This window comes from Eptatretus burgeri, chromosome 14, assembly GCF_056783735.1.
Source record: "Eptatretus burgeri isolate ZD-2024b chromosome 14, Ebu_testis_v1, whole genome shotgun sequence".
NCBI lineage: Eukaryota > Metazoa > Chordata > Myxini > Myxiniformes > Myxinidae > Eptatretus > Eptatretus burgeri.
This window is the reverse complement of record NC_140974.1, coordinates 21,773,769-21,801,450: the sequence shown is the minus strand read 5'-3', so window position 1 is coordinate 21,801,450 and position 27,682 is coordinate 21,773,769. Positions and strand designations below refer to the sequence as shown.

The 27,682-nt window shown below is 44.7% G+C and overlaps 1 protein-coding gene and 1 long non-coding RNA gene across 9 annotated transcripts in view; one reads left to right on the top strand and one right to left on the bottom strand.

Annotated features, from left to right (window-relative positions):
* Positions 1–1,149: 1,149 nt before the first annotated feature.
* On the bottom strand, positions 1,150–19,408 carry LOC147012767 (uncharacterized). Its single transcript, XR_015051056.1, has 3 exons — positions 19,123–19,408; positions 18,280–18,429; positions 1,150–2,594 (listed from the first exon to the last, which is right to left on the bottom strand). It is a non-coding gene; the product is annotated as an uncharacterized LOC147012767 (long non-coding RNA).
* An 87-nt stretch (positions 19,409–19,495) lies between these two features.
* The window catches only part of LOC147012766 (alpha-N-acetylgalactosaminide alpha-2,6-sialyltransferase 5-like), a 67,084-nt gene continuing 58,897 nt past the window's right edge, over positions 19,496–27,682 (top strand). For 2 of the 8 annotated variants that reach the window (XM_085853933.1, XM_085853939.1), the window contains exon 1: positions 19,505–19,700. The gene's annotated coding sequence lies outside the window, so the exon portion shown is untranslated. Of the gene's footprint in view, positions 19,701–25,040; positions 25,187–27,682 lie in introns of all 8 variants that reach the window. The other 6 variants (XM_085853938.1, XM_085853935.1, XM_085853942.1 and 3 more) reach the window with 5 other exon arrangements.

Genomic DNA, 27,682 nt, shown 5'->3' with positions numbered 1-27,682 from the left:
TCCATGAAGAGCCTGGGTACCAAAGGAATTAAGCCTCCATCTAAGATCCCTCGGCAGAGTCCAAGGCTCACATCTGTGGAGCAAGACTGGAAGCACCAAGAACCTGAAGATTCGGACTATCATCCTCCTGCTCAGGTACCGAGAGCACCACACCCCATGATCCAGTGACTCCATGACTCCCCAGGCCCGGCCCAAATGTATATTGACATCTGGCTCACAGCCAGCAGAGACATGAATATCACTGCAATGGTAAGTGAATCTCTGTGTGACCTCAACATCCTCACCATAAACAGGTACAGACATGATAGCAGCAACCAATATGTCATTGAAAGCCTGGATCTTCGTTTTGACCAAATAAACCCATAAACCAAGTGGCTCCGACTCCTCATTTAGTACAAGGGCCCCCAAAAGGATATCCAGAGTCTCTGCAAGGATGACTGCATCATCTGTGAAATCAAGGTCAGAGATCTTGACATTTCCAAATGATGCACCGCAGCTTGATCTCACCGACATCCTCCCCATTTCCAGTCCATACAAGTGCTGAAAAATGTTGGGGCCAGTACGGACCCCTGAAGAACTCCAGTAACAACTGAAAATAAGTCAGAGATGGTATCATCACATCTCATAGCATCTCAATACCAGAGTATCATTCAGACATCAGTTTGATCAGTTTTGGTGGTACCCCACGAAGATCAAGAATCCTCCAGAGGGCATCCCGATTCACGGAATGAAACGCTTTGCAGAGATCAACATGGGCTGCAAGCAGTCCCTGCCAAAACTCTTGTCTGCATTTGGTGAGGACCTGAAGTGCAAGGATTTGGCCAATCATTGACCGCTTTCATATAAAGCCTGACTGCTCTGGATGCTGGTGCTCAAGCAGATGGTGGCGAACCCCATGAAGAATTATCCGAGCAATAACCTTGCCCAATACTGAGAGCAGTGTCACCCTTCGGTGGTTGTTGCAGTCATGGCGTTCACCATTCCCTTTCCAGAGAGGGGCAACAGAGCCCCTCTTCCAGAGAGCCCCTCTTCCAGTCAGTTGGGATGATGCCTGTGTTCCAGGCAGAGACAGAACTACATGCAACGACGTGAGCACAGCATATCCACTGTGGTGGAAAAGAACTCGATTTTCAACACCATGGATCAGCATCCAAAAAAGCACCTTTAATTTTGTATATACGGAGCAAGAACATGCAACGATTCACTAACACATTCAAATGAACTTCATTAACTAAAAGCCTGAAGCTATCCCTCTTATACTCATTTGACATCCAAAAAATGGGAGTGTGAAACATTTGGCAATTCAACTACGGAATGAGCTGATCGGCACGAGGTGAAAGAACTTTGAACTGCAATACGTGGCCTCTTTGGGTGGGAGGGAAAGAATAACACACTCGTGGCAAAAGTCTGCAGTGCTTTCAACCAGGTCAGCCTGTTTCTATGTAGTGAGCAAGAACCTTTTTCATCGTAAGATATTCATTTATCAATATGTAGGTCAGAAGACTGTCGGGAAAAGGGAAACATTGCTGACAGCCAATTTGACTATAGCACAAATATTACATTTATAAAGTACCAGCAACAATTCAACAAGTGAATGTAATTGAGAATACAAGAATATAATTATTTTTCTTCCACATCCCCCATTTTTTCCTGTATCAGGAAAATTTGAAGACTTATATTACACACGATCACCATACCCTGTTCCTCGAGGAGAAAAGATATCCCTTACACAAGTTCAATCAATAATGACAGCAAGTGATCATCGGAGAAGAATGCTTGATGATGGCCATTTCAATTGTGTCCCAGTCAGGTTGGTGAGTGTGTTCCCATTTAATTCATGGCCTTTTTCTCAGCAGGTGTCACAAATCAAAAAGACATGCTACCCGAGGCCAGAGGATAAGTGGGTCAGGGTGTAGATAGAGCAGCACCCAACAGGAATCACAGTCGAGGTGATCTTTGAGCTGCAGAGCAGGTATATCTTGGCAAGTACGAGCTTGGGCCCGAAACTTGGTTGCAGATGACACTGGGTTGAAGGAGACAAAGAGGACTCGAAATATGACCCAGAGATTCAGCCCCGTTTTGGCTGAATCAATTTGGGGCCTTGTAGCAGCAGTTCGAGCAATCAGGTTTGACTCGCCAAAGCTAGCTGTGCACATTGGAGGCAGCCGTGATGGCTCCACGAGTCCCGCTCACAACATTGAACACACGTTGCAAATGACTCACCATAGGGACCTTCAGGGCCTTTGTTGTGCATTGTGTGACCATGGCAAGTTCACAATGTATCTGCAGGGCAGCAATTTATGAGTGTCGTCAGGGTCGTTCCCCCAGGCAGGCATCATGCAATGGCAACGTTAAGTCTTTGCCTTGCCGGGGTTTGACTTGTCCAACCTTCTCCTCAGTGTATTTTTTTCTTTTTTTTTTCTTTAACATGCTCATCTTATCTCCTTAAGAAGGGGGTCGTGCCAATGATCACATGTTGAATGCCCAATCACCCAAATCTGGGTTCTCCCTATTGTCCAATCTTTCAGTGGAAGTTCTTCCAAAGCTTCATGAGACGAAATCGTATTCTGCATAGTTCAACAGCTCTCAACACTCTGAAACAAACAAATTCAAGGTTAAACACTGATTTATAATTAATTAGTCAATATAACGTAGTAGGCCTATGTATTTCAAAAAGACTGACAAAGGCTCTAAAAGAAGCATCTAACGTACATTCCATATTATATAAAAATTTACCTTTCTTTTTTTTTCACACCTAAATGACATGCTAAAATCTAAACAAATCTCAGTTGTATGTTTACTCAATGTGGAAATGGGGGCAGTATTTATCAGGGTTTGCACAATTCTAGAAAGGCCTCTTCAGTTTGTACCATTAAAGAGGGGGGAATTTCCTCTCAAAGCATGAGGCAATCAGTGAAGTTGCCTTTAGTGAGGGCAATGCTGTAGTAGCACGATTGAAAAGTACTGATATAACAAATAACATGTTCAACAAAATCAACAATTTTGTCCACCATACTCCAAAGATCCCTTTTAATCAAAAAAATATTCCATCATCTGTGTAATAATTATGAAAGTTTACTTCTTCTTTAATTTTTAATATGTCCTAATTTGTCTGAGCTCTAAGTACAACATTCAAACCCAATAAGAGGACAGGCTCCCCCTGCAGAGCAAGTCCTTAATCCAAAGCAATTCAATTTTGCACAGTTAATTTATTTATGTATTTATTTTCAACTCACTTAGCATTTACATACTGAGGAAAGATGGTCAAGCCAGTGTTAGAAATACCTCAACTTACTTAAGTAAACATACAAGAAGTACTACTTCATCAAAAATCACGCACCTGTCCAATTAATCAGAAAACAAATAAAATAAGTAATATTTTAATGCTGCTTGTGGTGTCATTGAACAATTTCAATAATATAATTCTTCCACTCTGACCTACTTAACATTCATTTCTCTAATGCCTTCTGTACTTGGCACGATTCTGGTTTGTCTTTTTTTTGTTTGTCTTTCCACAATATATGGAGGCATTTTATTTAAATTACAGTTAGGCCAGTACCAGCTACTACTCAGTGAGAGCAATACAATTACAATACATGGTACAATTCCTAATTTCGTGAATTTATTTCATAATTGCTGTTGGTCTTACCATCCTTCCAGCCATTCTGCATTATGGTTATGTAAATGCCATGCTGATTTCCCTCATATATTGATTTTCCCCTGGCATTTAACTTATGATTCCTAAAAAATATAATATTGACCAATCTGTCAATCAATTTTATAACATAGACCCTCCTTCAATATTATGTAACAACCTCAACTTAATATATTATCTTGATTCAATTTTCAGAAACTTTTTTGTTCCCTTAATTAATAGATCATCCCATGTCATGAGGTCCATAGCTACAGAAATTGATCACATATCTATCAATAACAAACGGTGTACCTAACTGTGATATCACCAATCATACTGGTTTTAAATTATACTGCTGTTCCAAAAATGTGGACTCTAATAACTCACTGTCACTTGAAGACCCCAATGTGGCTTATATTACATTTAATTTAAGATTACAAGACTTATATGACAAAGGTTTCCCAATTTGTAATTCCAACACAAAACTTGATATTAAGCTGAAAGCCGGATGACTGATGGGCTGCCAAAATTGATCAAGCACAAAAACGTGGTTGTATAAGATTCCTTTCATAAACCTTCATCTGATAACGAATCCAAATTCAAACAATTTCAAAACAAACTTAATCTGTTGACCAGAGAAGCAAAGCAAAATCATCACATGAGAAGCCATCCAGGACAACTCAAATACCAAAGGAATTTAGTCTATAATCAACCCATTAATTATATCAAAAAAGAAACATGAAGGTTGGAATACCATAATAAATTGTAATGGAGAAAAAGAAACAATGAACACAAAAATCTTGTGCCTCCAGTGCTCTCAATGAGTTTTTTTTATTTATTTTTTATGAGCTGAGTCTGAAACTAATTAACTCTGTTACCATACACAACCTCCACTCATTACCAACTCTTCCCCATGTTTATGTATAGGACAACAAACCCGGTGTATGCAAACATTATCAAGAGTATCACTACAATACAGGTCAAAGCACACTAGTAATTCAATGCTTGGTTGTACATTATTACATTAATTAACAGGAGTAATTTTAAAAATAGCATGGTAATCATTGCGGTCACAGGGCGATCGTTTGGGAGTCTTTCTCGGAACTCCCAGCTCTGTGAACTCCCACCATAGTGAGAGTGGATCCATGCAGCTCGGCCTTGACATTTTACAGCAGAGTGCGTTGCCGAGCTGCATAACTTGAGATTGCTCCCGGACCACACTTTGGCTGCAGAGCGTTCATTTGGGAACATTTGGGTGCAAAAGCTTGTATTGACAACATGGTTAAGAGATACAAAAATTCTCCAAACAATACCAAATGGTAATGTTGTTTCATCGATCTGATGAGCATCCATTTCTTTTATAGTCAAAGGAGCTGAAAATCTTGAAAAATAATCTGTAAGGCCTTAGTCACATTTGCTCTACGGCGAGGATACGGCAGCCATACGCCCTCTGAATTGACAGAAACGTGCGGTGGCCTCAGGGTGGCCCTACGCCGTTTGGCTATATTTTACAGGTCGTAAGGTCGCCGTGGCATTATAACGCGGAGTTATAACTTTTTTTCATTTCTACATTCGCCGTAGCAATTCGACAAGCCGAAAAAAAAAAACTGGTGAAAAAAATAATAAAATTAACCCATTCGTTACCGTCCATCTGGCCGCACGTTCGCCTTAGGGCCCCCTGTGGTCGCCTTGCGGGCACCTTGAGGCTACCTTGCATCTGCCTAGAAAATTCTATAGCCGCCGCAGGGCCCCCTTAAGGTCACCGTGCGACATCAAATCAAAGACTGTACGGCAACCCCACGTTTTCGGTCTCCACAATTAATAAATATGCCGTGCGGCTCCCCGAAAAATAAAAACATATGTGACTGCTCCATTGTGTGACCGTGGAAATACTGCGGCTGCCGTATAATTGCTAGTGGCCGTAGATTTTGGAGACCCCACGGCCGCCGTGGCAAATGTGACCTTGGCCTAACCAACCTTTCTCATCACCATTTAGAATTCCATCAACATTTTAAACCTATGACATTGTCCATTTCTTATCTACTTCTTTCTCACTTATACAACAAAATGTTGCAATATCTCATCACACTCACTCTGGCCATCTCTGCACTTACTCTGACCCATTAAATACAAATTTATTATTTCATCAAAACAAATAAATACAGTTTAAACTTCTGCTTTTAAACAGGTGTACAAAAATTGTCGAGTCATCAGGCGAGTCGAGTCACTTGTCAAAGTTGAGTCACAAGGCAAATGGCACTTCAAATTGCAGCTCAAAGCACTCTGTCCATGGATGTAGCAATCTTGGTGGATCCCCCACAAGACCTCATTAAGAAAGCGTACAGGTATGCAGAATTGAAACCATCAGTGTTTGTGCTCGCCTGTGTATAATTAATTTTTACTTCATGCCTGCAACAACTTGCCTACTCCTCGTGAAGGAAGCATCTACATGGCAAAAGGTTTGGGTACAATACACTTGCATATTTATCCAATTTCTCTGAAACAGGCCTTTCCTCCAGGCCTTCAAAACAGCTGTTCACCACCACCTCTTATCATCCCCCATCCAAATCCTCGATCTTTTCTACCCCTGTTAATCCACCCCAAACTCACATCCTTCAAATTCCCTGCCTTTCTTCCTGAAAGTCCCCATAATGTATTCCCCATGTTCCCCACCCCATCCCTTTCCCTTCCACAGATCTCCTAATGTCTCTGTTCCCCACTGTTTTGTCCTTCCCACTCCAGCCCCTCTTGTCTCATGCCCCCCTTGCTGTACGTTGTGTGTTAGCTCTCATACGAGCCTCGACAAGGTATACAAAAAAAATAAATAAAAAAATAAAAAAATAAAACAGCTTTATGGTCTATCAGTGTGACAATAAACAAAATTGAGGTCCAATTAAACTTGATTCATGAATTAACCTGACAAATAGAGACCCGTATAAAGACGACAGATATGTTTTGCTTTCTGCTACCCATGCATAAAGCTCTGCGGGCAAGTCGACCTTGGCAGGCAAGGGATTGGCATGTTTTTGTGATAAACAAGAAATGTCTGTGTGTCCAAGGAGCACAAGACAAAGAGCCAGTCTGAAACTTGTCTAAGGAGGACTCAGACGAAGAGCCAGTCTACAGAGCACGAGCTTCTTTCAATAACATATTTATCCAATCATATTCATAAATCACTATTTTAACCCAATTTTCTTCACCACTTGATGTACTTGCTTCACATATCAATTATAAGAGGAATTTGCACTGGTAATGTCTCGTAGTTATTTCATGGCAATTTTGCAGCCATCCCATTAATTTCATTTGAGTTAGGGTTAGGGTTTGACTTTTGCCTGCCTGAATCGATATCCTCCTCTGATAAAGCCCATACTTGTTACTGAGTATCAATACTGGGTGGTTTGCCATTGCTTTCCCAGCAGTAGTTTAGGCAGGAATTTGTCTTTAACATCCATCAGCTATTAAAGACAGCACGCCTAGTTTGACGTCCATCCGAGGGATCATGCAGACATTAATGAATTGCCCTACCTGCAAAACACCTAAAGGAAGTTTGTGAGATGGTTGTGACTTTACAAATCACTTTAAATCATTACATATCACATTTCTACATTTCGATCACATTTTAAGCACAATGGTTATGAATCAAATCAAAATTTTGGAAACATTTTACTTCTTTGTCCTTGCCTGCCGACAAAACACAAAGATTCCAGTTTAGTTTTAGACCATGTGGGAAACGAGCCCGTGGCCTTGGCGTTATAAGCATCAAGCCAAAGTGGCCTCTAGACTTCACATGTTACCCCAAGACTATCATATATGCATTATTATTATTATTATTATTATTATTATTATTATTCTAGAACAGGTATTCAAATGATACTCTTAATTATGTATGCAAATGACCATCCATTTATTATTTATGTAACGTACAGTGTTCAAAGCCAACAGAGCATACAAAGTTATCTCACAGTGTGAAAAACTGAGCTTTAATACATTTTGACTCCTACGGTTTAACCAGAGCACGAGTGAGGGATTCTCACACAGAATATCCACACCATTCCATTTGTGCACCATCGAGCCATTCTCAAGGCATAACGTGATTCATAACTCAAGACACACTAAAATTGTCTCACCAGTTGTAGGAATATTTAAAACCGCACTGAGATGCATGTGCCCATCATGCTTTAGTTGTTGCAAAATCACTTCTAACAAGACATTCATGCATGACATTGTACACTAATCTTCAGTTCCTCGGAGCCCACAATCGCTTCTAATGCAGATGTTCACCAGGATCAAATTCAAACACTCCACCTCTCTATCTGGTCTTAACGCACTCTCAATGGCATCTGCCCTGCACTCCAAAGAGACCGCACCACAATGCCAGGGCTCTGTCTTTCAATACAAGCGGACATATACCCAGTTATTTGTGTACACGCCAAAGATGCAACGGCTGTGTGAGGACTCTGTCGTCATTTTTTCCTCTGGAACTGACGTGTGCACTTCGCCTCATTCAGAGTCTTCACAGTGTACGGTGACGACCAAGCCTTATCTCCACTTTCCATACTTATTCATTCCCATAAGCTTCACAGTTCATAATACACAACAGAGCACGTTTTATTCCAGTGAAATCTACTGGACTCACACATGCTCCATTTCAACACTCGCATACTTAATGTAAATAACTCAAATAATACAAAACTTGGTACTACATGCAGATCAATGCAAATCAGTGCACATACAAATCACATATAAATACAAACATGCAAGAGTTCTATCCTTACAACTTATGACTAAAACAAATACAATTCTTTCAACATGTGGAACACGAGGTTGGAACACCCAAATTATGTCCTCTACACAAAACTTTTACGACTCTGTAACACCTCCACGTAATAACACTGCAACAGTTTTACAGCAAGTAAACTTCCAGTGAGTACAATGAACAAACAGAAAAATCAAAAGAGGTAACTCGACAAACATTCGTAACACTTATTCATTCTTCCCCTTGGGGACTTGAACATCTAAACGAGCAGGGCCTCTAACCCCTGTTAGCATGGCAGAGCCTTCAACTCTCCGTTAGAGGCCTCCCAACCTCAATTTCAAAACATTCAAATGACCAGGATAAATCCTGTATCTTAAGAGGCCTCAAACCCCCTAATTTAAAGGTTCTCCTTTGTATACTTCTGCTATTAATGGAGTACCACGTTGCCCATTTCGCTAAGAGATGCAGCATCCGATCTGAAGTCAGAGCAAACATCTTAGTTTGTGGCCACTTGCTTGCTGTTATGCCAGACGATGCTGTTCCCAGCCTGCCGGGGTTTGTGGTCCCTGTTCGGGCACCAAAATTGTGGTGGAAAATACCTTTCTTTTCCATACGATGAATCAGCCGACAAAAGGAGAATCTTTAATTTCGAACATACGGAGCATCAACATTCAATGATTCACTGAAACATTCGAATGAACTTCACCAACTAGAATCCTGAAGCTATCCCTCTTATACTCATTTGATATCGATAAAATGGGACGGTGAAACACTTGGCAATTCAACGACAGGATGAGCTGATAGGCACTTGGCGAAATAAATCAGAACTGCAATACGTTGCCATTTTGGGTGGGAGGGAAAGAATAACACACTCATGGCAAAAGTTTGCAGTGTTAAAAACCAGGTCCGCCCGTTTCCATGCAGCGAGCAAGACCTTTTTCACAGCAAGATATTCATTTATCAATATGTAGGTCAAAAGACTCAGGGAAAAAGGAAACATTACTGAGAGTCAATTTGACTGCAGTACAAAAATTAAATTTATAAAGCACCAGCAACAATTCAACAAGTGAAACAATTGAGAATTCTGAATGGCTGAATGGCTGAAAACTCGGTGTTTGCATCTAAATCTTGCATCCGAAACCCATCGGTTTCAGCATCCACCTTACCTCGTCGCACCCAGCTGTTCCAAGACTCTCTGTCCTTTTCTTCTGACAAAGTGGAGTGCTTGCTATCAAACCTCGTCTCAGATTCTGCAACCAGTCCAGATGGCATCAGCCCACGTGTCCTAAAAACTTCCTCCGCTGCTCTTGCTCACCCTCTCTCTCTGTTCTATTCACCCTCTCATTTGCTCAAGGTCATCTGCCATCGGCTTGGCAATCAGCTAATATTACCACTCTGCATAAAAGGTGCAAAAACAGATCCCTGCATCTAAAGTCCAATCAGCCTTCTCCCAATCATCAGCAAAGTTATGGAATCCATCATCGCTTCTGATATTAAATCCTTACTCTTCTCCAATGGCATTATTTCTGATCATCAATTTGGTTTCAGACCAGGTCACTCTACCCTGGACTTGCTGTTCCTGCTTTCCCAACAATGGATGGAGGTCCTCAATGGCCATCTTCCTCGACATATCGCATGCTTTCAATATGGTCTAACACACCACCCTGCTCACCAAACACTCTTCAAATGGTAACAAAGGCAATCTCCACTCATGGCTTGCAGATTTCCTCTCCTGTCGCAGTCAACGTGTGGCACTTAATGGATTTCTCTCATCCCCTCTTCCTGTCCATGCTGGAGATCCTCAAGGAAGCGTTCTGGGCCCAGTGCTTTTTCTCGTTTTCATCAATGATCTCTCTGACTCTCTGCAAAATCCTCTTTATCTCTTTGCTGATGCCTCCACCCTCTGGCGTTCCATCTGTCATCCCTCAGATCGGGAAGCAGCAGTCTCTTCACTCTCTGCAGATCTGGATAAAATCACAAACTGGTCCAACACGTGGAACATGTCTTTCAATCCTGATAAATCTCACACTCTTTCGATGTCTCTCCGAAAGGACTGTTTGGAAAACCTCTCATCTACTTTCTCAACAATCCTCTGGAAATAGTCCATTCATTCAAACTTTTGAGCCTGACTTTCTGCCATGATCTTTCCTGTGAAAGCCACATCTCCAAGCTGGCCTCCAAAGGCAGTCACTGATTGGGCATCATCCGTCATGCAAAGTCCTTCCTTGGCACACCTGAGCTCCTGACCACATACAAAACTTTCGTCTGCAGCCTGATGGAGTACTGCTCTCCCCTCTGGGCTGGTGTTCCTGCTTCTCACCTTTGTCGGCTTCACGCTGTAAAAACCAAGGCATTTAAGATCATTGGTATCTCCCGCAGTGAGGCTGAACCTTTTGATCTCTCACTTTCTCACCGCAGACAGGTTGGTGGTCTTTCTGTCTTCTACTGTCTCCTCTCTGGCCTCCCCCACCCCTCCCCCGCAATGTGTGCTATCTGTCCTGCCAATATTTCTGCAGGGTGCTCAAGGTCCTTCAGCAACCCCCTTCTGGTTAAAGTACCAAAATCAAGAATCACTGCTCACCTTCATTCTTTCTTTCCTCTATTTTCCCATGTTTGGAACAAACTCACACACTCATCAATCACACTCTTCCCTCAAGGTCTTCAAAACAGCTGTTCATCACCATCTCTTGTCTTCCCCCATCTAAAAGCATGATATTTTCTTCCTTCCTTTATCCACTCCAAACTCACGTCCTTCAAATTCCCTGCTTTCCTTCCTGAAAGTCCTTGTAGTGTGCATCTTGTTTACCCCGTGCACCCCGCCCCATCCTGCTCACTATCACAGATCCCCTCATGTGTCTATGACCCACTGTTTTGTGCTTCCCTCCCCCATCCCTCCTATCTTCTGCTCCCCTTGTTGTATGTTCTGTGTGTTATCTCTTACACAAGCCTTGACATTGTATTAAAAAAAATGGTGGTCTTGAAGCCCAAGACCACCATCCATTTTTGATGATGGTCTTGATGGTGGTCTTGATGGTGATCCTGAAGAGTTGTGGATGGTGGTCCGTAACTCTTCAGGATTCCCCAAAGCACCCAGACCCAGACCCTTCACTTCCAGTCGAATAATTGAAATCCCCCAAGACGAGAAGAGTATCTCGTCTGTGGCACTGATCATCCACAGACTCGAGCGTGGCATGGAATGCATCCTTCACTGTGAGATCACTCGCCTCAGTGATCCATCACATCCTTCGAATTCCCTGCCTTTCTTCCTGAAAGTCCCCATAATGTATTCCCCATGTTCCCCGCCCCATCCCTTTCCCTTCCACAGATCTCCTAATGTCTCTGTTCCCCACTGTTTTGTCCTTCCCACTCCAGCCCCTCCTGTCTCATGCCCCCCTTGCTGTACGTTGTGTGTTAGCTCTCATACGAGCCTTGACAAGGTATACAAAAATGTCTCTGTTCTCGTCGAGTCATAATACGCTAAAAATGTCATAATACGCCTTGTCGAGTACAGGGGTCGAGTACAAAAACTTGTACTTCGGACTGAGGAATGGCTTGAATATGGCCATTATGTCCTTCAGCTGAGCATCGTTGCTCACCTGGTTCACTAAGCTGAACTAGTTGCAAATGTCTGTGGTGGAGTTAGGCATCGGAAAGTACCTGATGACGTCCGTTGGTGACTGCGAGTCTCACTGCGGCGGGTATGACGAGGGGATGGGAGCGGGCATGCACAGAGACCAGGAAACGACACCCAAGGAGTGACGAATCCTGAGGCTCGTAATACGCTCATTGACTGGTGTGACCTCAATTACCATTGGAGTCAGCTTATTGGATACAGCTACAGTAACTCCTTGGGCATGGTAACCATCAGAGCGACTATCCAGTCTCCAAACCTCAGAGAGTGCTGCAATACCGATGTCCAAACACTTGAGCTCAGATGATAACAGAGGCAGGTGATCATCCTCTCTTCGGGATAGGACATTACAGGCAACCACCCGAAGGGACCACCGTCTGGTAGACGACACCTTTGTACCACCCTGAAACACACTACCACAATCTGACCCTGGAAGGTTACCGCGTGGTTTTCCTCCGATCAACAAAGAGTGGGGGTCGCGAAGGCTTTACCAAAATCCCGCCATCTGGTGAGCCGCCCTGCGGAGGGCAGCTGCACAGTGAAGAAAAACTCTTTTGTCAAGTTGAATATTTTATTGACAGTGATAATGGCATTTTATCTGCAACCAAAAGGGAAAATAGACAATATTAGTCTGATTACTTTCACACTATATGGTACACAGGAAAATGCCATGAACTAACAATGAAGATCTCATATCGGCATTTGCATATTGAACATTACAAACTGGCGATATATAATTGCACTAATGATAATAATAATACGAAACAACGATAATGTCCAACTATAATGCATAAAATAATAACGGACAAATGCACAAGACACTCGGACATAGGGCAATGACAAGCACTCTTCATCCCCCCTAGCTCGGGGTGCACACTACCAAGCTTATCTATTGCATCAACCAGTCACCCGATTCCTTCGAGTCGCTCGATGAGGATGTGCAGCAGGAGGCGTGGGCGGTGAAGTCGGAGCGATGGGGTCTGGAGGTGAGGAAGGTGGCGTGACACGGTTCGATGGGGAGGACGATGATGTTGAAGGGCTGCTCGCAGGAGGAGCCGCGCGAGGAGTTGACGGTGCGATAAGCGGAGGCGGCTTCTCTGTTGTCTGATCGGGGGCAGGCAGATCTTGTGCAAGAAACTGACATGGAGGAGGTTGAGTAAAGGCACGGACGTCCGTTGGTGACTGCGAGTCTCGCCGCGGCGGGTATGACGAGGGGACGGGAGCGGGCATGGTAATGTCCGTTGAAACTGGGACGAATGCGCAGAGGAATTTGCGATTCCGTGTTGTCACCCTCCCCCAACCGTCAACCTTGATGCAGTATTTGTCCTGATCCAACACCTCGGTGACTGTTCCGGTTCTGTCCCATCGCTTGGGATGATTTCCCGTACCATTTTGCACAAAACATCTGTGTCCGGCATGGAGAGGGAGTGCAGGGTGAGTGTGGCTGTTCAGAGACTCCTGCAACCGAGCGTAGCGTGTGCGAAGCGACGACTCTTTCATTTCCCAGGCCTCCCGCCATGTAGGCTTGATGTTGGGGTTGGAAAACTTTTCCAGTCAGTTCACAAAAAGCAGCGAGTCTCACAGCGGCTTCCCGAAGATGATTTGGGCGGGCGAAATGTCGCAGTCAGGGTCAGGCATGTTTCTTAGTTAAAGGAGGGCTCGCAGGAATTCCGGTCGTTGTCGAGCATTCCGGTGGGACCGACGTTGGATCTCAGAAGCCGCTTGGTGGTTTTGACTGCAACCTCTGCTCTGCCGTTCGATTGAGGGTGGTATGAGGATGAGATGCGATGCTTGATGCCCCATCTAACGAGAAAGTCACGGGTAACACCGGCCGTGAACTCTGGCCCGCCGTCGTTGGAGAGTTCTTCCGGTATGCCAAAAGTGGTGAATAGTAAGCGGAGGCACCCGATGAGGCCCGCGGAACCTGCGTGCGAGAAACCGGGAGGACACGCGAATACTTCCGACCAACCCGACAAGCGGTCACCGACAACCAAGTAATGGTGTCCTCCAAAAATCGAAATAGTCAGCGTAGATTCGAAAGGAGTCGATGGAGGCACCGTTGATGCTGCAGGAAAGGGGGCTGCGACGGTGCATTGCGGTTGCAGTCGGCGCATGCTGCGCGTATCACGTGAATGTCTGCGGTGATCCCCGGCCAGAAGATGATGGCACGTGCGCTGAGCTCCATAGATGAGGTCCCTTGGTGAGCGGCGTGGAGGTTGTCCAAAACAGCATGGCAGAGCGAGGGCGGAACAACGACTCGATCCTCAAAAAGGACAGCACCGTCTGAGATGTAGAGTGCGTCACGGTACTACCAGAAGGGGGAACCATGAGGCAAGTCTTTGTCAGTTACTGGGAAGCCGTTCGCGACCGTCTGGACCAGGGCACGCATGTTGTCGTCGTTCTGGGTTTCTTCGAAGATTCGAGACCATGGTAGCGCCGAAATCTCGGCGGCTTCGCGCCGCATCGCAGCGGCGAGCGCATGTTCCATTTGATCGACGACGGCCAGGGAGCTTACTGCAATTGATGACAAAGGATGGCGAGACGTCACGTCGGCGGCCAAATTGGACCTCCCAGGCATGTGTATGATGGAGAAGCGCCAAGGCAAGGTGCGCTGCTTCAGCCGAAAGAGTCTGGTGTTGGTAATCTCATCAAGGGTGCGGTCACCCAAAATCCTGACCAATGGTTTGTGGTCCGTCACACTAGCAAGTTGTCGCAACCCTGCGTGAAGAAACAGGTTTGTTCCAGACCCCATGCGATGGCAAGTGCTTCCCCTTCAATCGGTGCATATCTCGACTCGGCGCCGGAAAGGAAGCGAGAGCCGATGAGAATGATGCGCCACCCACCCGGGCAGCAGTCCGGTGCTTCCGAGTAGCATCCGCAATGTTTCTGGAGCAAGAAGTATCCGATGCCATTTGTAGACCAATCAGGCCTGAGGCAGGTCTTCTTTGCCATGTCGAAGATTCTCACTCCTTCCTGGATCGTTGAGATTATGGCAACTTTCGAGGCCTGAAACGCCTCGGCCAGTACAGGGGTCCAGAAAAACTTGTACTTCGGACTGAGGAATGGCTTGAATATGGCCATGATGTCCTTCAGCTGAGCATCGTTACTCACCTGGTTCACTAAGCTGAACTAGCTGTGAATGTCTGTGGTGGAGTTAGGCATCGGAAAGTCCCTTATGGCGTTTCGGAACTTAGCCAGAGGTTCGATGGAGGTGTCGGTGATGCAGAAGCCTGCAAACTCCACCTCCCGCTGTGCAAACTGGAACTTGTCCGGATTCAATACCACGCCTGCGTCACCGACAGTCTTCAGAAAGTCTATGGTCCGCCACCAGTGAGACTCCAAGTCCTCGTCGTAGTGGGTGGTGTCGTCAACGCACCTCTCCTTGAGCCCGAAGTCGGACAAGATTGCGTCGAAGCGGCGGTTGTAGCCATCGCCCGAAGCGAGGAAGCCTTGTGGAGCTCGACAGTAGCGCCATCTGCCAAACGGGGTGATGAACATCGTCAAGTGACGGTCGGATTCGCGAAGAGGGGCGGAATGGTAGCCATTCCAGGCCTCCGTTACGGTCTTCCATGTATTCCCTGGTATTCGATGAGCGAGGTGGAAGGGCGACTCGGCGGTGAACGGTTCCCTTTTGCAGAACTGGTTGAGCGGGGAAAGATCCACTGTCCGGCGCGGGGTGCCACCATGCTTGCGCGTGACTACCATCTTGTGGCACCACATGGCCGGCTCGCCGTAGGGTACCCGTTTTTATGACACCGAGGACTTCGTCACGTAGCAGGTCCTCATATACTTTTTTCTGCCAGTGTACGGGGATCAGTGCAGCGGTGTGGCATGCACGAGGGAGGACCGCCTCGTCCAGGTGTATTTCCACCGGTGGGCCATCCATGACTGGTAGAGGGTGGTAGGGGCACGTGTTGAAGGTGAACGATGAGAAACGGTCAAGCAGCGAATCTCGCATCTTGCTGTTGCTCTCCGGCGTGCAGGGGAAGGGAAGAAACGAGGGTTGCTCCGGAGGGGCTTGTCATCTGGGGCAGCCGCAGTCCTTGTTGCCCTCAGCACCCACGCTGCATACAGCGTTCAGCGCTCTGATTGCACCAATAGAAGATTCAGTCTCGGAGTTGCTGAGCAGCTTGTGAGTGGCACCGATAGTTGGGAAGTTGGGCGGCAAGATCCCTAGGGCAAGGAGGGACTCGTGGGACAGGAAGAGGCAGTGGATGTCGCTGCTGACATAGATCATCACATGGCGTGACATTACGTTCTCCTGAGGATCGCGGCCCTCAAAGACGCCGAAAAAGGCAGCATCAATTTTGATTTTAGACTTGTTGGCGGCTTGCAAGTTGAGCGACACAGGACGAAGATCGTTTCGGGAGAAGCCATGTGCTAGGAACTGGTCGAGGGACCACACGTCGGATTGCGCGCCACTGTTGGTGACCGCGTCTACATCGGCAAACGTCGATGAGCGGAAGGGGCGACGGGCACCAGGGGCAGCCCTGTCCATGCTGACGCGCAGCTTGAGGGTAGGGTGTTTCATGAACCAAGCACGACGCCACTTGCCCACCGTGAAAATGTGATGCTGTAAGACGACGACTTGGGGGTCAGACACCGGCGCGATCCAGCGTCGCTCGCGATAGCGTTGAGTTGTGGCGATCGACGAGACTTGGGGGAACGAGTCTTCCTCATATGTGATGGCGTTAGTCGCTGCCGGTTGTGCTGCACTGTGGCGAGCACCGCCGTGACGCCACCGCTGGGCCAGGTAACACTCTTTGCACCATTCCTGAGCTTTGTGATTCCACCCGCGGGCAGTCTCCGAGAACACATTAGAAGTTTCTGCCGCAGTCTGGGCAAGGCGCTTGCTTGGCCCTGTCGGCAGGTGGCGGCGTCGGAGGAGGTGGTAGATCAGTCGGCGTTGGGCGTCACACGTCCGTAGCTGTGGCGGCCGTGTCGGGTCTGAGGGTGTTGGCGCGCTTGAACAAGGATATAGCCGAGTTGCTTGGAGACGGAAGGGCGTTTCTGGCCATTTCTCTACCTTCGACGAATCCGATGACATCGTTAACGGACTTCAGCTGAATGCCCTAGATGCTGAGAGCCTCGCAGCAGATGTCGAGGTCAGCTGTCCCTGCCAGAAGTAACATCGCGAATAGTCTCATCGTTGTAATTCACGAGATTTATTTTCCCGCATGCGTATTTATCTGATAAGCAAAAACCACAAGTTTCCGTTTTACCACGGACTCTGGCGACAAAGGCCCGAAAGAGTTTGTCGAGGCTTTGGTGCATGGCGACAAGTTCGGTGCGTTTGACTCCGCGAGACACAGGGATGATGGCCAGGGACTTCATGGCCGCCATAACCTCGTCGACGAGACGTGTTGTGATGATAGGGTCGGCTTGAAGGAGGGCATCTCCGAGGGCGTCGCCGGGGCACTGGAAAAGCTGCACCGATGCGGATGCAGCGTCTATCCCAGAGCCATGGCAGAAGTTGTACCAACGGCGCTCAAACGAGTTCCAAGTCTAACTCTCAACTCCCATGTTGATGCGCGGCCGCTCCAGCTTTGGGCCCTTAGGGCGGGCAGCAGCGTTCGCGTCATTCCCGGTGGCGAGCTGATGAGTGAGATTGTGGTTCGTGAGTAGGGCAACAACGATGGCGTCAGTTCCATCGACAGTCCTGAAACTGCAGTCCGGGATATCACACTCGAGGACCACCATCGTGGAGAATGTTGTCAAAAGCTGCGCGATATGTGATGAGCCACGTCTTAAGTTGGCGAGTCGCAAATGCCACACTATCCAGACCGGTGACGATGTACAATGCCACTATCATGAAGAAGAACTCTTTTGTCAAGTTGAATATTTTATTGACAATGATAATGGCATTTTATCTGCAACCAAAATGGAAAATAGACAATATTAGTCTGATTACTTTCACACGATACGGTATGCAGGAAAATGCCATGAACTAACAATGAAGATCTCATATCGGCATTTGCATATTGAACATTACCAACTGGCGATATACAATTGCACTAATGATAATAATAATAATACGAAACAACGATAATGTCCAACTATAATGCACAAAATAATAACGGAAAATGCACAAGACACGAAGGACACAGGGCAATGACAACCACTCTTCACACAGGAGGTACTTCCACGGAGTGGGTTTTCAATTTTCTTTATGTTTTTCTTGTGTTTTTCGGAGTGAAGGGGTTTCCGGTGGCCGGAGTGCAAATCCTGCCACCAACCAATTAATAAATAGTAACCCACCTGGCAGGAGGACGTCCGCAGACACAGCTTGGCACTAGATATGGATGGCCATTGGCTCACAAGGAGCTCCTCCACCCTTTGACAGGTTTTGTTTTTCATCCTGCTGGGTGTCCATATCCAAACACCCTCCTCCCCTCCTCACCAGGAAACCTGGTGGGGGAGACAGTTTCGTCACCGACAACTTGACCATGAAACAGGTTAGTACAGGTTTAGGTGTTATCTGTTGCAAGTCACAGATCTAACCTGACCTGACCTGACACCACCTGCATTTGTCGTCCTTATTACAAACATTGCAATGAGTTATATTCACCATATTTATTTATCGAAAATTCCAGCAGTGAGTGTGTGTGTGTGTGTGTGTGTGTGTGTGTGTGTGTGTGTGTGTGTGTGTGTGTGTGTGTGTGTGTGTGTGTGTGTGTGTGTGTGTGTGTGTGTGTGTGTGTGTGTGTGTGTGACCGCTGTTTCTCGACAACCACTGGTCCGATCTAATTGAAAGTTGCCAGGTATATTGCTGGGGACCTGAGGATGTGCCTTTTCAAGGTTTGATATTAATCGGACGAGCGATTCCCAAGTTACGGCCATTTATTTACCAACCAATGACAGTACACGGTGCTATGACGTCACAATTGACGTCACAATTCTTCTTATTTTTTATTTTTTTTGCACGTACGGCCACGCACGAGTATAACAAAAAAGAGATGATTTTCTCGGACCTATTTATACGTATACTTTTGTGTTTAAAATAAACATGTTTTATGGAAATCCAAGTACATGATATCCACAGGATCCTCGTGGTCAAAATCGAGTCAGTTCCTCAAAGACGCAAAGTCGTCGGATACGTACACGACGTGCTGGGAGTAAATTCATGCCGGCTGTCCGCAAACACATCATGCGCTGTCACGTGTCGGACCACGGCGCTCTGGTTGATAGATAGATGCAGCACCGGCATGATGGGCCAAATGTTCCCCCCATGTGTTAACGCTCCTTGTTTGATTAAAGATCCGGCATGGATCAGGTCCAGGAAAAAAAAAATTAATTGCAGGATCGCTCCTACGAGTAAAACGAGAAAGAAAAAGGCCAAAAGCAGGAATGGAAAATGCCTGGCAACAAGAGGACGGCCTTGGAAGGGGGAGGGGCTTAGCGGTTGGGTGTGGCAAGGGGGAGGAGGCGGTGCCTGTTCGTTTTGTCCTCCAATGAGGAAAGGCAAGAGTAAAAATGAAGAAGAGTATGTATAGGAAGAGGAAGAAGAAGCTGTGTCTCGAGGAAGTCGTTTTCTCGAACGTTGTGACATTCGAGGCACACATGGTGGATCTGGTTGCTGTTTTGTGAGTGTAATTGCGACGTGTGGAGAGTTCTCCGTTTTGTGCGGAGACACGCGGGAAGGTCACCACCACCGTCGTCGCCGTACCTCTGCCTTGTCGGTCAGTGTTGGTTTTGTTTTTTTGGTGGAATCCATAAATCCAGGGTTCGTCCACCAGTGACAGCACACGGTGCGGCTCTAATAATGTACGTACATATGTTGTCATGATGTATCCTGACGAGATGATTGTTTTCTTGAATACTTGTGGGGGTTATTGTTTGGAATGTTGGCGAGATATCCAATGTGGTGTCGTGAACGCAGCCGAGCACAAAATCAAATGACGCCTCAGGCAGGCAAGGAAAGTTATTTTTTTTTTTTTTTTTTTTATTTATTTATTTTTTTTTTTTTTTTTTTTGCGTCCCTCTTCTTTTCTTCAACGTTTGACTACCTGGTGAGGGGATAGTGAAGGCAGGAGACTGTGAGGGATCATCGAGGGCAGGGGCACGGTGAGGGATCATCGAGGGCAAGGGACGGTGAGGGGTCATCGAAGGCAGGAGACTGTGAGGGATCATCGAGGGCAGGGGCACGGTGAGGGATCATCGAGGGCAAGGGACGGTGAGGGGTCATCGAAGGCAGGGGACGGTGAGGGGTCATCGAAGGCAGGGGACGGTGAGGGGTGATCGAGGGCAGGGGACGGTGAGGGGTCATCGAGGGCAGGGGACGGTGAGGGGTCATCGAGGGCAGGGGATGGTGAGGGGTCATCGAGGGCAGTGGACGGTGAGGGGTCATCGAGGGCAGGGGACGGTGAGGGGTCATCGAGGGCAGGGGACGGTGAGATGTCATCGAGTGTACGTCATGGTGAGGGTCATGCATCATGAGAGATTGGTACGAATGAAGTGTGGAAGACAGATTTTGTTTTCGATGAAACCATTAAATATGGAAATTTTTCATTTTTCAGGAAGGATCACAGACATATAGTTAGTGTGTGGTTTTGAAGAAGCAGGAGCAGGAGTTGGGGATATTTTAGGAAAGATAAATTGCATCGTTTCAGGTCCTGGCAGGAAGACTGTGGTTGTTGTACATCGAAGAGCAAATGATCCAGGGAAAGTTTACTCTGAGGATTTGAAAAATACAGGACACTGGGTGAACAAGGGTCATGAAGTCATGTTTTCTGGCATTCTCTCAACATGAAGAAATGTAATTTAAACTAGAGGGGCAGCACTCGAGAGAGTGCAAAACCTCCACCACCAATACTTCTGGGTCACTCAAGTGAACCTTATATCTTATTCATTTAAATATGTCAACAGTGCTGACAGTTATAGTTCTTTTCTCCAACATTTTTTTTTTGGGGGGGGGGGGGTTGGAAATCACTTAAAACATGTAGAAATGCAAAAAAATTTTTTTTTTTCTCTAACAATTTTTTTTTTTTGTTACTTGCAAAGCCCAACAGCTAACAAACAAACCAAGTCCAAAATTTAATGGCATGATCCTTGGACCATACCTAACCCCCCCCCCCACCAAGTTTCATCGAAATCCGTCGAGGAGTTTTTCCGTAATATTGTTCACAAACAAACAAACAAACAGAAAGGGGTGAAAACAGTAACCTCCATCCATCTTCGAAGATGGCGGAGGTTAATTATGAGCAGAGCGATAGATGGCAACCTATGATTGGAAGAATGCTGCAGTGAGGAAAGTTTGGCGTGAAGGAAGCAGGGAGAATCTTTGGGGGGGGGGGTTGGGGTAGAGGGGCAAAGCCATTGGTGTTTCCAGGCTGAAGGAGATGGCATCACCATATATATATATATATATATATATATATATATATATATATATATATATATATATATAATTTCCCAAGCTTGCACACTAAAAACTCGGCTCGCCGTCACACGATCCCAATGAAACTGCTGTGGCACTTAGCGGACATGCCGAGAATGTTTGGGAAGTCTTGGCGTTCCATAGTACCACTTGCATTTTGCACAATGCGTATTTTTGTCATTCCCTGTGTACGGTCTGTCGTCTGCTACCAGCTATGTTTTACTGCAATCCCGTGCACGTGTGTGTGTGTGTGTGTGTGTGTGTGTGTGTGTGTGTGTGTGTGTGTGTGTGTGTGTGTGTGTGTGTGTGTGTGTGTGTGTGTGTATATATGTTGTTGAAGAAAGTTTGTTTGTTAGCTCCGCCACAGAAGGGTGGAAGGTTATGTTTTCACACCTGTTTGTCTGTTTGTGTGCAGGATATCTCAAGTTGTGGATACATTTCAATGGAATTTGGTAGAGAGCTTGGGTACATGACACGGATTAAATGTTTCGATCTGAATCTGCTTCCGAGAATTTTTTGAAGTGATTTTTCACCATTGAGTGATGGAGCGAAAACGATATCTCGAAAGTTATGGATGGATTCGGACGAAAGTTTGTGGATGAGTTGGGGAGGTGTCCAGAACAAGCTGATTAAATTTTAGTTCAAGTCCAAATCCACATCTGGCCTGTCAGTGGGATACAAAACGTAAACTAAGCAGTGTGGCAGAGGTATGCACTCTCCCACCGAGCACCCTTACAGTTACCTCTGCCACTGAAGGTGAAGGAGGTTGTGTTTTCACCCCTTTCTCTCTGTTTGTTACTTGCAAAATCTAAGATTTTTCAGATCTATTGGTCAGTCGATTTTGTCTGTGTGTCTGTCTCGCTGTTTGTTTGTCTGTTTATCGCGTTGAGGTCAAAATTTTAAACTGATCTTCACGAAACTTCAACACATGGTAGAGTTTGTCATAAGGCAGAAGCCTTTTGTTTTTGAGGTCAAAAGGTCTACATAGGTCCAAGGTCAACAACTTAGGTGGGATTTCTAAAATCCTCAATTTTCATCCGATTGACTTGAAATTTGAAGAGCATTTACATTTCAGGTTACTGAATTCAACTCGCCAATTATTTTTGAGATCAAATTTGTTTTATGGATTTTTCAACTATCGTGCTCTGCACGGCGTCTTCTTGTTACTTGGTGAAATCTTCGATTTTGTCAAGTATGTTGGTCTGTTCTGTTTGTTATCTTGCCAAAATGAAGTTTTTGCAAGATATGTTAGTCAGCTTGTATGTTTTTTTTTTTAATTATTATTATTATTATTATTATTTTTTTTTTTATCTTGCCAAAACGAAGTTTTGCAAGATATGTTGGTCAGCTTGTATTTTTTTTTTTTGCTTGTCTGTAATCATGTATAAAAAATTCTGCAGAGCACAGTTGTCATTGGAAATTTTTGTAACTTTGCATATCAGAGGCCTATAGAGGTCCCTTTCAGTGCACAAAATTTTGAAGGTAAAGGTCAAGGTCACTTTGTGGCAAATCAGGGGAGTCGACGAAACCCTTATTTTTTTGAGTAATTTTGATCGGATCGTCTTCAAACTTCATGGGAATATAGGTCATGGTCTGGCGCTCAGCTGATTTAATTTTTGGTGGCGATTGGCCTTGACCTTCATGGTTAGCGCCGAAGGTCAAACATATTTGATCCCAAGGTCAAATTTTCAAAGTTTAGGAACCATATCGTGTAGTACCTCAAATTGAACACCTCGATGAGTGCTTTCTAGATTTGTCAACCTTGAGACATTATGACGTCATTTGGTGACGTTATGAGGCAAACTCATATTTTTCATGGTTACTCTGGAGAACGATTCTCATCGGAATCTCTCGGAGGCAGATATTCCTCAAGGAGTCGCTCCTGGTGGATAGCAGCTCTGTTCACCTCAGTGTGACCTTAAATAAGTCACACGTGGTCACCTTTTGGCAAGATGCAGGTCACCCTGCGGGTGACATTGGTTTATTGGTTTGTTTGTTTGTCCGGTCGTCTACAGCCCAAACGGCTGGACCAGTCGTTCTTAAATTTTTACACCTGATAGGCAATCCACCTGAGACGGTCCGCGTCCAAACCCCGTCTTAATCGGACTAAACGTCACGGCGTGACGTCACACAACATGAAAACACATTTTTGGACATAGCTCAGTGACCGGAAGTCGCAGCGACTTCCAGTTGACACCAAATTAAACTTCATTAAAATATCTAAATGATTACTAAATGAATCTTATTACAAATTACGCATAGTTTTCACAAGCGTATGACGTCAAAGTTTTGCCTATTGACGTCATTTTTAAAAAATATATATTTTTGCTCGTGTGCAGCCGAAACTACTGAAGCAATCGTTCTCAAATTTTAACACGTGATAGCCAATCTTGCTGAATTAGTCTGGGATCAAATCGCGTCATAATCGCACTTAACGTCACGACGTTACATCAAAAAAGGTGAAAACAAGCTTTTGAACATAACTCAGTAACCGGAAGTCGTAGCGACTTCCTGTTGACGCCAAAACAAACTTCAATGGAATATCAATGTTTTAAAATGCATTTTTAGCCATTGGCATGATTTAAAAAAAATTCTATTCGTTCTACAGGTCACAATTCTTAACCGATTTGGATGAAATTTTAACAGCTGATAGAAATCCACAGTGCAAAAAGATATGTGACTTTTAGTGATGTTCAACATCAGGATCTGGATTCTGCATCACTTTATATTATTGCCCATTATAAACCAATGGGGAATTTTGTGAATTACACATGGCTATTTCTCAAACAGTTTTGCACTTATTATATTGAAACTTGTACTGTCTATTTATGCATGTAATATTAACATGTGTAGAAAGTTTGATCGAAATTGACCCAAGGTCAAGGTCAGGGTCACCCAAAACATGAAAAACACACATAAAATACGTATTTTTGTTTTATAACATATTTCGAACCTGATAACAGGATCGTAAAAGCTGGTTGAAAAGCAATGTTCCTAGGTATTTTCAAATATTTTCTACGATCAGAATGAAGGCAACAAGCACCGATGATAAGTTGTTGAATGTAACATGGTGGCTTTAAATGAATTGTGAAAATTTTCAATCTGCTGCCGTTACCATGACAACGCGCGTCTGATAATTGTTATTTATGACGTCGCATCATTTTATTAATGTACGAACAAATAAACACCACACATTCCATGACGTTACAGCTTGGACCACCACACGGAAAGGTCAACAAATTCGCCAAGTGTCGTGCTGAGCACGATTTTTTTCATTTGTTTGTTTGTCTGTCTGTTTGTGTGCAGGATATCTCAAAAGGTTGTGGACGGATTTGGATGAAATTTGGTGGACATATTTGGTTTGTGACTAGGGCGAACTGATTAGATTTAGGTGAAGATCAGGATCCGATTCCGGCTACGAGAATTTTTAAGTGGTTCTTCACCATTGAGAGATGGGGCCAAAAACAATATCTATCACGATATTTCATTCAAAAATGCATTGGGCCTGATATGTTCTCATGGATCAGGCATTGCGTAGTGGAGGTATGCGCTTTACCAAGTGCCCTTATGATTACCTCTGCCACCGAAGGTGAAGGAGGTTATGTTTTCAACCCTTTCTGTCTGTCTGTTTGTCTGTGTACAGGATATCTCAAAAAGTTGTGGACAGATTCGGATGAAACTTGGTGGACATGTTGGGTATGTGACAAGCAAGAATTGTTTCAATTTTGGTGAAGATCCGGATCCGGATCCGACTACTGGAATTTTTCACTGATTCTTCACCGTTGAGAGATAGGGCACAAAAACGATATGTAAGCATGATATCTCAAAAATGTATTGAGCCAGATATGTTTTCGTGGATCAGGCATTATGGGGCGGAGGTATGAGCTCTACCGAGTGCCCTTCTTATTTATCCTCACCAAAGGATTTGGTGTGGGTATTGCATCTGGGTCCGGTTGTCTGTCTGTCTGTCTGTCTGTCTGTCTGTCTGTCTGTCTGTCTGTCTGTCTGTCTGTCTGTTACCTCTGCCACTGAAGGTGAAGGAGGTTATGTTTTCACCCCTTCTGTCTGTTTGTCTGTCTCTGTACAGGATATCTCATAAAGTTGTGGACGGATCCGGATGAAATTTTGGGGACAAGTTGGGTGTGTGATAGGGACGGACTGATTCGATTTTGGTGAAGATCCTGATCCAGATCCGGCAACTTGAATTTTTTAAGTGATTCTTCACCATTGAGAGATAGGCCCAAAAATGATATATGGCAAGATATCTCAAAAAGTTATGGACGGATTCAGATGAAACTTGGTGTACAGGTTGGGTGTGTGACAAGGACGAATTGATTCGATTTTGGTGAAAATCTGGATCTGGATACAAGAATTATTTAATTTCTAAAGTGATTCTTCACCATTGAGAGATAGGGCCAAAAATGATGTAGTGCTGTATCGCATGATATTTCAAAAATGCATTGGTCCCGATATGTTCTCGTGGATTAGGCATTATGGAGGGGAGGTATGCGCTCCACCGAGTGCCCTACTAGTTTGTTTGTTTGTTCTAGTTTGTGCAACCGCTTATCGGATTGAGGCGAAATTTTCACGATAGGTGCGAATGTTTTAATGATAGTTTGACATCATAAGCCGTGTGGTGTGACAGCCATATTGGAAAAACGGAAAAACTTTGGACCTCTGCATCTTTGAACCCGCACCAAGGAAAAAATTGAAACTTGGGATATAGAAAGTACTCCTAATAGGGAATGTAACTTTTTATGATGTCATAAGTGCACTCGTTATGACGTCTTAATTGCATATGTGGAACGCCACATCCAAATTTTTAAGAGTCATCTCGGGATAAAATGGTACACAGAAAATAAATTCATTATGTCATTGGTCACATGGTTTGGCAGCCATGATTGGATTTACCCTAAAATCTATACAAATGCACCATTCAAAAGAAGTCCTGGCGAGGATTTGCAATCTCTAATTGCTCTTTTTCTTGTTTTGATATTGTGTTAATTCATTCATAGTCTTGTCAAGAATAAAGTCTTGAAGGTTGTCGCAAGTCACAAAATTTGTGACTCAAGTCCATGTCACCGACTCGAGTCGCCATCTTTGCTTTTCGGTAGCTTCAGTGTGGACGGGTGATTGTGTACATCTGTCCTGAGTGTGATGTCTGAGATGTTGTTGCCAAGCGATAGTGTGTTGTTGGCATTGCACATTCTCCATTATAAACCACTTTGCCCCCCCTCCTTATTTTCTTTTTTTTTAACACCTTGGTGATATCCCTGAGCCTGCCATATTCTTCACATCCCCCAATTAATTTTAGTCATCAACTTGACGGGTTTGTTTAATCTTGTGTTGGTGTCGTGCATGCATGATGGGCCGAATGGCCTCCTTCTGCACCAAATTTCCTTGTTGTAGCTTTGTGGTAGGCACACACCAAGCACGACAACCAGGGCTCTCAGAGTCCAGCGCCCCAGGCAGTCGCCTGCCCCTAAATCTGGCCCTGATCGTGCATGTGGACACTTTGTGTGCACGTGCACAATTTGTGGACGATTCACAAATGATCAATCTGTACAATCACAGGCGACCATTTATGTAATGATGTATATTGAAACTTCTGTATTCTACACAAGCTGAAGGATTTTTGAACGTGTTGGTGCAATTCATTTATTACGTATGCAAATTATGGCTCATCCTGCCTTGACTTCTTCTTCTTCTCCAACTCACAATGTGTGTGTAAGGTAAGACTGGGTAACTTTGAGACCATTTAATCTCAAAGCCAATTAAAGAGGAAGTCCACTATACAGAATGTAACCACTTTGAGTCATCATTGGATACATTGTTAATTGTTCTCATTCTTATTGCAATAACCAAAGATACAAATCCGTTTATTGTTTGCAAATGTAAAGAGAAAAAATATATAATGTATTATTGTTACCCCGAGGCTTTGGGGAACATTGCCAGGTCGTGAGAAGACAACTTCACCGATTTGAACAGGAATGTATTTACCTTAATTAAAATGACCGCTCAATATGAGTTGACATGTAATAGTGCACTTTCTTAATACATTGATACACAAAGCTTTCTCATTCAGAAGAAAATTTCAGAATCGTAAATGAACATAAAAAGAGGACAAATTACATCAAACAGGCTGTTCCTATATTTTTTTTCCAAGGGATTCCGCCCATCACAAAGCCAAAGACAACTCAACGCTATGGGATACACAAAGGAAGGTATCAATTGTATTTCCTCCAATAAATACCCTGGGCATTTATTTTGTCAACTCTCTCCTGG